This window comes from Rhea americana, unplaced genomic scaffold (genome assembly GCF_003343005.1).
Source record: "Rhea americana isolate MKP2758 unplaced genomic scaffold, rheAme1 scaffold_38, whole genome shotgun sequence".
NCBI lineage: Eukaryota > Metazoa > Chordata > Aves > Rheiformes > Rheidae > Rhea > Rhea americana.
In genome coordinates this window covers 3474792-3487665 of record NW_028186512.1, presented here as the reverse complement: position 1 = coordinate 3487665, position 12874 = coordinate 3474792, and the positions used below count along the sequence as shown (strand labels likewise).

The 12874-nt window shown below is 39.2% G+C and overlaps 1 protein-coding gene across 1 annotated transcript in view; it reads right to left on the bottom strand.

Moving 5' to 3' along the window:
* Positions 1-12874, bottom strand: part of INPP4B (inositol polyphosphate-4-phosphatase type II B) — a 467312-nt gene that overhangs the window by 453011 nt on the left and 1427 nt on the right. Inside the window, exons 2-3 of the mRNA XM_085313208.1 lie at positions 4427-4554; positions 2786-2993 (exon numbers count right to left, since the gene is read on the bottom strand). The gene's annotated coding sequence lies outside the window, so the exon portion shown is untranslated. The remainder of the gene's footprint in view (positions 1-2785; positions 2994-4426; positions 4555-12874) is intronic.

The window sequence follows — 12874 nt, the reverse complement described above, 5'->3', positions numbered from 1 at the left end:
AAAGAATTTAAAATCTAAGAAAAAAAACATGGGGGATACACTACACTCTCCTTTAGTCGATATCTCTGTTTACTTCCTCCTTTATCAAAATACTTCTTTTACTCTTGTCTTTGCTTGACTAATAATGCTATTCCCCAGCGTTACAGTAGATGCATCTTCCTTACTTGCCAGCAATGTGGTTTTGTGAATTGTTTATCTAGATTGCTATGGAATAAAGCAAAATTATTGTTGCCCATTAATATCAATACTATTGAACCTAAGCTGGTTTCTTTCATTCATATTTTGAGTCTGTCTATTTTTATCAGATATTTAAGTYGCTATGTTCTTATTAAGATTACAGTATGTTGCAACCAATGGAAATAAGCCATTGCAACAACTCTGACATTACTAGTCAGGAACAGTACATGTTTCACAAACAAGTTTTATGGGAGCCTGTAACTACACATTCATAAGAAAATATCAGCTACATAGTGGAAACTACAGTATTTTCAAAGGGGAGAGTACCATGTGCTATGTTGGATCAAGATACTGTGTTACACTGAAAGATACTATCTGTATACTCAGAACAGTACAATTTATTCTTGCAAGTGAAACGTTTATTGAATTAAATGTGGGGGGCCTAATTTTGCATTTTTGCTGCAAAGAGCCTGATTGGAGATGCCATGGAGAACCATGGTAACRGAGATGTGTCATCACTGACGGACATAAAACTGATCAAGGTCATAAAACACAGCTGAAGTTATGATATTTCTCCTGACCTTATCATATGAGGGGATTTCAATTTTAACCTGTTGTTAGATCCCAGATAGGCCTTTATCTTCAACTCTATAAATGAATGTAACTAATTAGACTCTAGCTTATTATCATTATTACTATCTCTGGATTTGCTTAATTAGGTGTGTTGGGAACTTTTCAAATTGGATTAATTTATTTTTCTATAGCAAGTTCACAAGTAAGTGTCTGAGGAAGAGAGAAAATATACTATTGAATGCCACTTGGCTCCCACATTGCACTTTGTCCCACTGTGCACAGAGAGAAAACATTGTGAATACTGGGAAAGGCATACCTGAACAGCTTGTTTTATGGAAGAGTCTTGGTACTGTGGAGCAAAAGTTGTCGGCTCACCTCCCCACCCAGAAAACGAAGGATTCTCTCAAAGTCTGTAGCTATCTAAAAGCTTCCAGGATTCTCCTGTGGTTCTTACATTCTCATGCTATTAAAACGAATATATCTGATATCCTGCCTTTTTTATTACAACGCTTTATTATTTTTACTTTGCTGTACATGGAAGGCCGAGGACTAGGACAGAATTAGTGTTGTAAACTCAGATCTTCCTGCTATATGACTAGTACTGCATATACTACATCTAGACCTTCAGGTGTTATATTTGAACAATCATGTTATTCTCAGAGAAAGGCTCACACACAATGTTTATACAACAGGGTGAAATATGAGGGGCAAAACACCTTACAGAGATAGAGCTGGCTTCAGACACAAGCAGTTGCCTCGAAAAATAGGATAGCAGTAGATGAGTCATCTGCCTTCAATTCTGTATGTCTAGCTTAAACCCCACTCTTTCTTTCAGTTAGTGGCTAGTCCTACCTGCTTGATCCCTCCATGCTCCTGCTTTTTTCCTGCAGCTCATGACATCCTTTTGAGGCTGCAACAGAGAGTTTAGGTGACTTTAGGTGCTACATTCATTTCACTCCCTTGGCAAAGCATGGCCTTCTAATAGGCTTGGGCGCACCCTGTCATGCACTGTTGCCAACACTGCATGCACTGCAATCTCTACCTGGCACCTCAGCCCCTCAGTGAGAGATTGGAAAGGGACTTATCCAAAGCAGAGAGAGAGTGTTCCAACCTGTCCACAGTAGGTTTTAATGCTTCCCAACCTCCTGGAACTTCTCACTGAAGCCTTCCCAATCTCTATCCATATTCTGTGATCCCATTCTGCCTTTACTGCTATACCGAATGTTGCCACTCCTGAGGAAGAAAGCAGGGTAATTTATTTCTGTCCTTAACTGTGGAAAGGCAAAATTSAAGTTTGCCTACACTATTGAAAAGCTTTGTGCTGTCTCTATACAGAAAAATCACCTTTAGAAATTAACACACTAGAAATATTAAGAAGCAACAAGCATAATAAAATAATGAGATTCTCTTCAGCACTGCACTCTCTGAAGAGAAAAAAAAAGACAGCTATGCAAGACAAAAGATACACTGCCTGTTGATTTCACTGTGACGCTACCCACTGTGTAGTGTGCAATACTACATACTGCATGTGAGGTTGTGGTTGAACCATTCCCTTCTGTGGGTCAAAACGAAGCATTTCTACCTTTCCCAAGATGGCAGTTTCTTAAAGTGTTCAGTAGCAGCATACTACAGGAAATATGTTGTATTTAAACCAAAGAAGTATTTTGATTTCTGGACACTTTATCTGCTCTTATTTACTGGTCATCTAAAACAGCAATGTAGAAACTGGCACAGRAAGTGTTTTGTTTGCTGCAAGTCTGGTTAAAAACACTAATTATCTGCAGGGAAGTTTTGAGTTGCTGATTCGCATCGTTTTAATGTTGTCACAGGAGCCCAATTTCCTGTATTGCACAGGTAGGACCTCATCATTAAGATGTAGTTCATCAGATAGTTCTCCAAGACATATTTTTCCTCATAAAATATTAATTCATATTACATTGATTTCTTAATCCTAAAATAGAACTTCTGAATAAAATAAGAGAATAAGAAAGACTAAAAATACCCAGAAAAAATAGCTAGTAGTTAGGGTACTCACCTGGAAAGCAGAGGCAGATTCAAGCTCTACTCAGTGTCAGATAAGCAGAGATCAAAACTCAGTGTTCCCACACTCTGAGGAAGTGAGTTAATGACAGGCTACCACAGATTTCTGTGTTTGTACCTTTCATTCTATTTTTCTTGAGGATTCTGTTTGGATCACTGATTTCTTCCATATTCAAAGGARATGCTGTCAACACATCCAGCTTCTAGAGGAGCAGAAATATTCAGAAGAAAGTTTCCAGCAGTTAAAAACAATGGGAAGAGGAAGCATTAGAAAAAGTTAACATTAAAGTCATTTAAGAGAATACTAGCTGGCATTACCCTTTAGAAAGCCATTATTCTCCACCTAACAAAATTCCATTTTAATTGCTTTTTTAACATTCAAAYCCTAAAAGTTGTATTTTCTCAGGAAATAAAATATTGGGACACTTGGTGAAATATTCAGTGCATGAGACATAACAGCTTAATGTTATCTGAGGCCTACAGCAACGGCCATAGAATGAATCTCAGCCTTTTTCCTATAGYATTTGTGTAACAGATAACGAATGACAGGAATGTCTGTGACTGACTGTCTGGAACAGTTATTGTTCTGGAACAGATTTCAGCACTTAGCAAATGAAGCAACTAGTTCAAAATTATGCCGTAATAGCTATACTWTGAAATAAATCTATAAAAATTTCAGTTCCTGAAATAGTAAAYCCTTTACTAAGGACTTAAGAGTCTAAAAACCACAAAGAACTATATGTGAAAGCCCACAGTAAATATGAAGAGCTTTCCGATAAGCATAAAAATTCCACCCCAAATGGTTAAATTAAATCTTTTAAAATAGAAGGTAATCATCTCCAGTAGAGGCAGATGRATCAATAAATGGAAAGGATTTATTTTAGGGTCAAATGCAGCTCTTTCACCCATCATAAGTTTTCTGTGAACAGTTTAATCCATACTTTGTGCAAACTGTGGCTTGCTAGTGAATGCTCATTGTGACTCATACTATCAATACTCAATATTGGAGTTGTGTGACAAAAATTTAATTTCTTACCATGCTGGATGGCCTAGACTTTGTGGACAAGGTGAAGTCCTAATTAGTGAACTAGTATTTTGTTTCTCTCAAGGAAACAGCAGCAGGTATATGGCTAAAGATATGAGAAAATGTTGGGGGATTGTTAGGAAATTTAAACTTTTGTTTTTAACTACAAGTGGAACATTATATTATATCCACCTGTAATTTAGAGATATCTTTCTCTTTCTTTGATTTTTTTTTAATCAGAAAATATGTTTGTGTCTGGAAAAAAGCAAGGAGAATGTGGCATTTCTGTTGGGCTCCTGAGGAGCTGCAGAAGGGACAAAGCCTTTCAACACTAGTGCCACTGTGAAAAGGCTAAAGACCATTTCGGGGTGAGGGGGAAAAGGAAAAAGATTTTACCTCAGTGAATTTTACTGAGCTTTTCAGATATAATCTGAACTTTGCACCGCCAACAAAAATGCATCCATGCCTGTCTTGAATTCTTTCTCTCTACTATCCCTCAAATTCTCATCACATTTTTTGATTACAGAGAACTCTGTTCTCCAGAACTACTGGAAATAATGTAAGAGAAATGGAATAGCCTCTCTGAATTGTGACCCTGATCATTAATATTACCTGTAAAATTAGATCAGTGTATCCAAGATCTTTTAGAACTGTGAGATGCTSAGCAGATAAAACCTTTTTTCGTGACGTTCTCTTTCACTGATATAATCGTCCTTCCCTCTCCTTTTTCTAGACTCGGCCTGAGACACCACAAAAAAACAGTTGTGACTCTGCTGTTCTCTAGTGGAACTGTTTCTCTTACATTCTTTTAATTTGTCCCTGACACACTGTAGCCTCTGGGCTAGCCATTCCCCCAACACACCCTCCCGGCCAGTGGCACTCCACCTTCTATAACCTGTCAGTTTTAACGTGATTTTTCCTTTCTGTTTTGAGGAGTACAGAAACATTTGGAAGCTGTAATATAAACTYGGGCAAAATGTTATGTTCCACTCACTTAGCTGACAATATCTGCTTTGCTCCACTACCATCCTTTCATGACAAGATAATTCTTGCCAGAAAAGATCAGACTGAGCCTGAAACAGTTCAAACCTATGAGAGAGAAAAAGATTTTTCTAATGACGCCTGAATCCAGTGTGGAAACTCTTAAAATGAAATAAAATAATGAAAAGCCTGCAAAGGAAAATTCTATATTCCTCCGTTTGGAAAGGTAGAGAGAGAAGTACACCTTCCTTTGGCCTCTGGGAGAGCCCCTTTCCAAACTTTGGGGGCTTTTAAATGTTCTATAGATCTTAGATACTATGAYAGAGATTTCCAAAATAATAATTTTAACAGTAGAAACACATCTAAATCACCTTAGGTTTAGGCTCTGGAAGTCTCAAGACAAAGTACTGAAGTTTTCATAAGCAGCTACAAAAAGGATCTCTCTCTCATGTTTGTTCTGTCTGGGCAGGACTGTCATTGCTCCAGGGCCAAGTGTTTGACTATTGCTCTCAGATCTTTTCATCTAATTTGTAAATTCATTAGATTTCCTATCGCTGCTACCAATAAAGACTGAAATTTTCAAAATTCTCAAAAACTCAACAGATACTAAAAATATATCTCAAATAAGGACCGGYACTTACTTCGGAGAATATGATCGCTTTTCTCACTCACATGCTAAGGGGTAGGTTTCATTTTACTTAATTTAACATGTCACAAGTATAGCTGTCCACCTTTGAGCTAGCTGTCTAGAATCCTCTTCTAGGCAAYAGAGATAAACAAGCACTTCAAGGACACAATTCGTCTTACCAGTTTAGACATTTGTCTTAAGAAGAGAYGAAACATGTCCTAGTCACCTATATCTCGTCACTGGCTATAAGTGAAGTGTAGATGACTAGCTCACACGCAAAYAACTACACTGTAGATGACTACATTTACATGAGATGGATCTCAGCCTAGATGACCTGCATTGCTAGCTGGTTTAATATAACAGGGCTCCCCTATGGCAGAGGCTGTAGGCAACTGCTAGGATTACCCCTGAAACTGCCTCTGTCAATACTCAAGTAGAAAGCGTTAACGTTGTGAGAGGCTTACATTTCTTACTCTTCCAGTGAGATAAGAGATGTAAATGTGGCAGTCTGAAGAGAAACTACCTAAAGGACTAAGCATTTCTAAAAGAGGCATTCTTAYTTCTGCAGAGAAGATATTTCACAGAGGCACTAATTTAATGCGTAGTACCAGGACCCAGACAATAAGAGTGTGGGCCTGAAGTGTGACCTTCCAGTCTGAGAATATGTTAGAAAGGCTCCTTCTTGCTGCTCTCTCTGTCTTGTGATAGCAGGCCCTTTATGCAATGTTTGAAGTCATTTGTGCATTCATTTCACAGAATCACAGAATGGTTGAGGTTGGAAGGGACCTCTGGAGATCATCTAGTCCAACCTCCCTGCTCACACAGGGTCACCTACAGCATGTTAGACAGGGTTGCATCCAGGCAGGCCTTGAAGATCTCCAGAGAAGGAGACTCCACAACCTCTCTGGGCAACCTGTGCCAGTGCTCCGTCACTCTCACAGGGAAGAAATTCCCCCTCACCTTCAGGTGGAACTTCCTGTGCTTCAATTTCTGCCCACTGCCTCYTGTCCTGTCACACGGGACAACTGAAAAGAGCCCGGTCCCATCCTCTTGACACCCCTCCTTAAAGTATTTGTACACATTGATAAGATTCCCCCCCCCCCCCRTATTCTCTTCCCCAGGCTGAAGAGGCCCAGCTCTCGCAGCTGTTCCTCCTAGGGCAGATGCTCCAGCCCTCTGATCATCTTCACAGCCCTCCACTGGACTCTATCCAGTAGCTCCATGTCTCTCTTGTACTGGGGAGCCCAGAACTGGACACGGGACTTGAGATGGGGCCTCAACAGGGCTGAGGAGAGGGGCAGGATTGCCTCCATCGACCTGTTGGAACGCAGGTCTGCGGAGAAGGACCTGGGAGTTCTGGTGGACAAAAAGTTAACCAGGAGCCAGCAATGTGCTCTTGTAGCCAAGGAGGCCAATGGTATCCTGGGGTGCATTAGGAAGAGCATTGSCAGCCCCCAGCTTTTACTGGTGCCTGGGGTTATTGTTCCCTAGGTGCAGCACTCTGCACTTGCCCTTGTTGAAYCTCAGGAGCTTCAGCTCCGCCCAGCTCTCCAGCCTGTCCAGGTCTCCCTGAATGGTAGCACAGCCCTCAGGTGTATCAGCCACTCCTCCGAGCTTGGTCTCATCAGCAAAATTGGCTGAGGAGGCACTCTGTCCCCTCATCCAGGTCATTGATGAAAAAGGTGAATAAGACTGGCCCCAGGACTGAGCCCCTAGGCACAGTTAGCTACAGGCCTTCCAACTGGTCTGCACTGCTGATTGCAACCCTCTCGGTTCTGCCTYTCAGCAAGTTCTCAATTCACCTCACTGTCCACTCATCTAACCCACACTTCCTGAGCTTATCTAGGAGGATGTTATGAGAGACAKTGTCTAAAGCCTTGCAGAAATCAAGGTACGCAACATCCAGTGCTCACCCCTCATCCACCCAGTCAGTCATTCCATCCTAGAAGGCTATCAGATTGGTCAAGCAGGATTTCCCCTTGGTGAATTCATGCTGGCTACTCCTGATCACCTTCTTCTCCTCCATATGTCTGGAGATGACATCCAGGRTGAGCTGTTCCACCACCTTTCCAGGGATGGAGGTGAGGCTGACTGGCCTGTAGTTTTGTGGGTCTTYCTTCTTGCCCTTTTTTAAGATTGGGGTGACACTGGCTTTCTTCCAGTCCTTAGGCACCTCTSCAGTTCTCCAGGACCTTTCAAAGATGATGGAGAGTGGCCTAGCAATAACATCCACCAGCTCCCTCAGCACTCTGGGGTGCATCCCATCAGGGCCCATGGATTTGTGGGTGTCAGGTTTGCCTAAAGATCTCTAACTCGATCCTCCGCGACCAAGGGAAAGTCTTCCCTTCTCCAGACTTTCTCTCTCGTCTCCAGGCTCTGGGATTCCTGAGGGCCAGCCTTAGGAGTAAAGAGTGAAGCAAAGAAGGCATTCAGTAATTCTGCCTTCTCTGTATCCTTCATCACCAGGGCCCCCGCCCCATTTAGCAGAGAGCCCACGTTTTCCCTAGTCTTCGTTTTGCTACTGATGTATTGTCCTTCTTGTTGTCCTTGACATCCCTTGCCAGGTTTAATTCCAAATGGGGCTTAGCCTTCCTCATCGCATCCCAGCATACTCAGACAATGTTCTTACATTCCTCCCAAGTGGTCTGTCCCTTTTTCCACATTCTGTGTACTTTCTTCTTCTGTTTGAATTTTGCCAGGAGCTCCTTGYTCATCCATGCAGGTCTCCTGCTCCCTTTGCTGGAYTTCTTACTCATAGGGATGCACTGCTCTTGAGCTTCAAGGAAATGATGCTTGAATATTAATCAGCTCTGTTGGACCTCCCTTCCTTCCAAGGCCCTAACCCATGGGATTCCTCCAATAGGAGGAGCATCATTTGAGGGAACAACATTTGAGGGATATCTCTCCTCCAGCACCTTCTTTAACCGACTAGTTTATTTAATTTTCACTGCATGTTCCTACTGCAGTGTCAAAAATATTCCAAGACATTCAATGACTTTAATTCTCTAATTAAATGATTTCCTTGGAGTACTGCAGCATAGATGTTGGATTAATCTKCTATAGAGAGACAGGAGTTTCAGCTAAACGGATTTTATCCCAGCCTGGCATTCAAATACCTTCCTCTTTTCTTCAAACACTTCTAGTTAATCTTTCTATTTCTGTATTTTATTTTCAAAATATCAGTTACATGGAACTGCTTAACCATGGAGATTACAACAAAGAAAAAAAATGCAGGCTTTGTAGCTGACAGAACATATCATTACACTTGCATTGTAAGCTCAATTATTCCAACTGTTTTATTATATGAAAACAACCTCCAAACAACATATTCTCTGGTGTTCTTGCTTTTTCATGCTGTAACAGAAAGCATCAGCCTGCAACGTCTTCATATGCGCTGTTTCTTAGCCTTTAACTCCTCCCTCAGTGCTCTATCTTATAATAGATTCTCTTCYGGGAGGAGTTCAATACAACCTCCTTGTGTTTTTGGAGGACAAATCATGTTCAGTTAAAGAGTCTGGCTGCTTAATATGCTTTCTTGACTATGCATAGCAGTGGAGAATGAAACATTGGCCTCTTCCATGACCACGAATTAGAATTTTTCCTGAAAACAAGGTCATTTCTATAGTAATTTGTATTTCTATTACAGGATTATATCAGACTTCCCAGATAAAGCTTGTCCGAAGTATTAAGTTTCCATTGTGCTGAACTTGGAAAATGCTTCCCACGATACATAAAGCCTGCCTGCTTTCACACCAGCAGGATATATGCAAAGGCRTCATCCTTAAGGAGGGAAAATCCTCTTGATTTATTTTTGAGCAGAATAGACCTGAGGAAGTTTCTGTATGGTTGGCCAACCAGCTTGCTTGCTCCTTCTTCCTTGCTTAGTCTAAAAAGAAAACGAAAACTCCCTTGCATGGAATACRGCAATCAAGCGATCCTTTGGCAAAAAGGAGAGAACAAATATTTACCAGTGAATTTCCATTCTAGTGGGAAGGAGAGTTTTCTACAAAGAAGGAAATCTCAACATATTTCAGCAACATAGAAATTAAAACTGTTCCTTTTTGGTATGTGTTTTGCAGTACACCCTTTCGTTTATTTTCCTATATTCACATAAGAGGAAGAATACCAAAAGATAAAAGGTGGATTAACAATCAATGAACAATTCCAAACATGAAGTTATCTCATTTAAAAGTCTGTTTTATGTTAGTCTTTCCTCAATATCTTTGCCAAATAATCTAAATAACTAGAATCTGAAAGTAATAGYAGATAAAGTCATCCACAAACTGACCAAAATAATTTTGTGAATTAAATTTATCTAKGAAGATTTCTAAGCTCAAAGGGAAAATACCTGAGATGAAAACAGATGTCCATATAGTTTTTTTCAAGCTTAGAAGAATCTTTTTGCACTGATTCATTGTTGTATAAATACCTAAACATGTTTTGGGATATAGCTTGACATGCAAAATATGATTTTTTATTAGGGTTTTAAACCTATGTCATAATTAAATACAAATTTCCTTAAAATATAACAGAAGGCATGGATGAGATTAAGAATCATTACCAAGAGCCACTGTAGAATATAACTGCAATGTGAAACTACACATAAATGTATAGTTTTTCAGATTATAAAGTATAACATTAAAGTCAAGAGCTGTGGTCTTATTATGCAATTCCAGCATTTCTAAGCTATTTTCATGAGTAATTAGCATCATTCATATTTCTAAAAACAAATCCAGACGAATTTAATCTCCTCTTCTATCAGCTCCTGCTTCCTTTGTCAAGAAGCCTTGGCAGACAAACCAAAGGTGATGGATTTACACATGACCTACTTTATATGGTAAAATACATAAATATTCTACTCCAAAAAATTGGAAAACTCATTTAAAACAGTTTGGAATGCACTCATAAAAGAACACAAAGTCAATGGAGGGATCAAGGCTTCTTTCACATGCTCTTGTAAGTAAGATAACAACTGAGATGAAAAAATGCCAGAGTAGCCTAAAGTCCAAAAATAACATGGTTAATTAGATGAAAGGTGGCAAAAGCACCATGACTGTGAGTGGTAGTCACATACCAGGGCACAGTGTTGCCTGGCCAGCTGAAGTGCATTTCAGTTGTAGTTTTGTACTACCTACTTCACCACAGTATCTGATCACAAAATGGATATTGTTTCAGAGGACAACAACTATACAGAGTTCATAAATAGTAACACAGGCAACTGTGCAGTGGCTAGGCCTGAAATGATTTTGGCATCATAGTCAGTAAGAATTCCACCTCAGCTCCATTCTCTAGCTACTTTGTTGGGCACATTGTTTTCTTGGCTACATACAGCTACCAACTGTAAATTTATTTTTAAAAATGGAAAAAAAATCAGCAATCCAATCAACTGCAAAACAGCTGATTGCAGTTGATTGTTTATGGCTATTACAAAAATAGACAATCTACGGTAAAGGAACCTCACCTGAAAAATAGGGTGGCAAATCCTCAGAAATCCTGACTATTTGCAAAATAAGAGCAAGATTGTCTTAGCATTGTAGTGAAACCTCTTCAGGCTTTTAGGCTGTCACTTATACATTGGTAAGGAATGAAAATCCTTTCTTCTTCAAAGTACCTTTGCACACAAACACGAAAGATCTCCATAGTGCAATTAATTGAGCTCAGAGGATCTTTATTCTCTGAGCTTCCTGAATCATAGCACACTTGTTCAGAAATAATCCACAGGGACAAAGTGAGGGGAGAGGGTGGTTGTGTCCTTATGTGCAGTAACAGTAGTCCATCAAGCCAAACGGCAGTGTGATCCAATGGCTCCAATGTGAGTTTGCCAGAACACTCTATGACCTTAGTGAGTCTGTACTTCCAAGCACAAGCTGTATTTCAGGAGAATTTCAAAATGGACCATGCTTATGCTGTTTAAAGTTTCAAGGCAAAATCACAGTATGAAAACTAGTTGAAACATTSAATTTTGATAGAAATTTCTGCAATTTTCAATCCTAATTTAAGGAAATTATGCCCTACCTTACCTTACTGTAGTTGTGCCCGCAAATTTCACTACATAGACAGTTATRTAGAGAGTTATACAGCAATAATTATGCAGATGTTAAAAGTCAAACCTAATTATTGTGCTGTTTATGCATTTCATTAGTGTTCTTAATTGCTTTGGTTTGCCCTAACACAGGATGTTTCAATTGTGAACTATGGAACATTGCTGGTTATGCATGGAAACTCACTGTACTAATATTCTCAGTTTTGCTAGTTGTTAACTTACTTTAAAGGAGAAGTATAGCTACATATAGCTCTTTCTTAAGATTATTGGTCAAAGTGCCAGTAGAAYTGTAAACTGAACGGGTAGGAATGAAACACTGAATGGGTAGTTCAAATAATGATTTGAGAGAAGAAAGAGAAATACATGGTCATYAAGGAGCAGTCCATCAGACAACATCCTAAAAAAAAGATTATATATATATATAAACAAGTCATTGTGAAGTATTTCTTTGCTGAATTACATTTTCTTAAATTTAACAACACAATAAAKCATTTTTAAGACAGTGTTTGGCCCTGTAATTGTACATTACAATAAAGTTCTAAATGTTCTAAAAGGAAGGTTTTATTACATTCTCATTATTTATTGGTATTCATGACATCCATTCCTTTTTCCTAACCTATGATTCATGGCAAGCATGAAAGCTACACACAAAGTGTATCTCTGGGTAGCTATTTTCAAGAAAATTAGCTGTTACTGCAGTTACAGGACRAACTAATGCTGGACTCTGGGCTAACACTGCATATTCCAGCACATCTGAAAATACAAATGTAATGTCAAAATATCAGACAACTACATCAGTGGTTTAAACAAAACAGCTATAATGAAGCCCACTTGGAAGTCATATTACAATTTGAGTTCATGCTTATTAACTATGCATCTAATTGCTTTCTCATTTACTCTTTCCACTAGCCCCACTGAAAGAGATGAAATGATAATTTGTCAAAATATAAGTGAGGATGGTTTGGATGTTAGGATTTGTGCACATTTAATATTGKTATAAAGCACAAAATTCAGTGATTGTCTTTTTCTAAATGTTTCTGGGAAAATCTTAGTGATCTTTCTTTTAATATTTAATAGTGCTTTACWGTTCATAAAACTTCAAGCATTAGTAAAAGTAACTATGTGTAAAGACTTACAGTGAAATCGATGCACTGTTTTCAACGTCTCCTGGCTTTAACCTTTCATTTTCCTGTTCATTTTCCTGCAACTGACCTTGTCAAAATACTACAGATGCTGTTTCATGACTTTTTAACATGATAACCTGATAAACTTTGATGAATCACAGCAACTATCACCCTGCCTTCAACAAAGGCACACTAGGGGGACTATTTCTCTGCAGTGGAAGAGCACTGCTGTTAAACAAACATCATGTCCCATTCCAGAACCCTGCGAATAAGTAATCTGCAAA